At 50.3% G+C, this 1,162-nt stretch overlaps 1 pseudogene; it reads right to left on the bottom strand.

Moving 5' to 3' along the window:
* Positions 1–871, bottom strand: part of LOC123022873 — a 15,016-nt pseudogene extending 14,145 nt beyond the window's left edge.
* Positions 872–1,162: the final 291 nt, after the last annotated feature.

The following is a 1,162-nucleotide window of genomic DNA, read 5'->3' as shown; positions in this document are numbered from 1 at the left end:
GGGGACATGCTGGTGGGTAAGAAGAGGCAAAATTGCAGCTCAACTGGATGCAAAGGCCCTTCAGCCACTACCCCCGGTGAGATGAAGATGCTTTAGGAGTCCAGAGGCCTGTCCAGCAAAGATACCCCCATCCTCTGAGCATCTTTCTGCCAGAATTATGTGCAAAACAGATGATCTGGCCCAACTGTCTTCCACGACCTCCATTCTGAAGGAAGCTGGGCCAGGTCTCTTCCACCAAATGCTTCTTCTGAACACATTAGTCAGTTCCCGATTGACTCACAGCGGGGACTGTAGCACTTGGGTCACCACAGACCCCTGGCAAGGTCCTTGGGGCAATCCCTTTGCAAGGGTGCCTTGGGGTCTGATTCTGCCGGCCTTCTCAGCATTGCTCTTGAGTGCCCCGTCTCCGTTAGCATGTAGCCTTTCTGAAGAGAGCATGGAGCAGGTCCTTGTTCATGTATGCCAAGGACACTTCTTCTGGAGGAATGTTGTGCCCATATTTCCATGGCAGCGGCGCCACAGTTACAGAGAATGAGGCAAGAAATGATATTACAAAATGCATTTAGCATCTTGTAAAGTGGCAGATTCTCTCTGGAGCTCTTGACGGTTGCTGTGGGAACCAGATCTTCAGATCTCATTAGATCTGAGCACAAAATTCAAGTAAGAATTGGGGAGGCTGAGGGCTTTCGTGGCTTGCTGGGGTTGGGAGCGTGCCCACATTCGGGAGACCTATCCAGTCCTGGCTCCGGACTTGGGCAAGAGATCCTGAGTGAGTCCACCCTTCCTGCTCAGCGCCTCTGTGTCTCAGCACAACTGCACCTGCTTTCACTTTCTTGGGATGCTGCCACCGGCTGGTGAACAAGGACGCCATGGCATCCACGACCACTTCTATCACCCCACCAGAGCAAGAAACTGATGAACAAGCCGGCGGCAGTGTGGAGGAAGGGCAGACTCTCCAGCAGGTTTCAAGGGAAATATTTTGAAATGTGAAATATCGCAAGCTCTCTCTCTCTCTCTCTCTGTAAAAGAGAACAAAGCAAAAAACACATTTTGTTTCTTTCCAGATAATTCCGTCTAGCACTTCTCCTAACTGCTAAGCCCTGCCATCTTCTCCTGCCATAATTTTAGAAAGAACTTGCTGCATCTTAGAAATCTACAATCG

This window comes from Varanus komodoensis, unplaced genomic scaffold (genome assembly GCF_004798865.1).
Source record: "Varanus komodoensis strain SLA01 unplaced genomic scaffold, ASM479886v1 scaffold2, whole genome shotgun sequence".
Taxonomy (NCBI): Eukaryota; Metazoa; Chordata; class Lepidosauria; order Squamata; family Varanidae; genus Varanus; species Varanus komodoensis.
The sequence above is the reverse complement of the archived record's forward strand: the minus strand, read 5'-3'. Positions and strand labels throughout refer to the sequence as shown.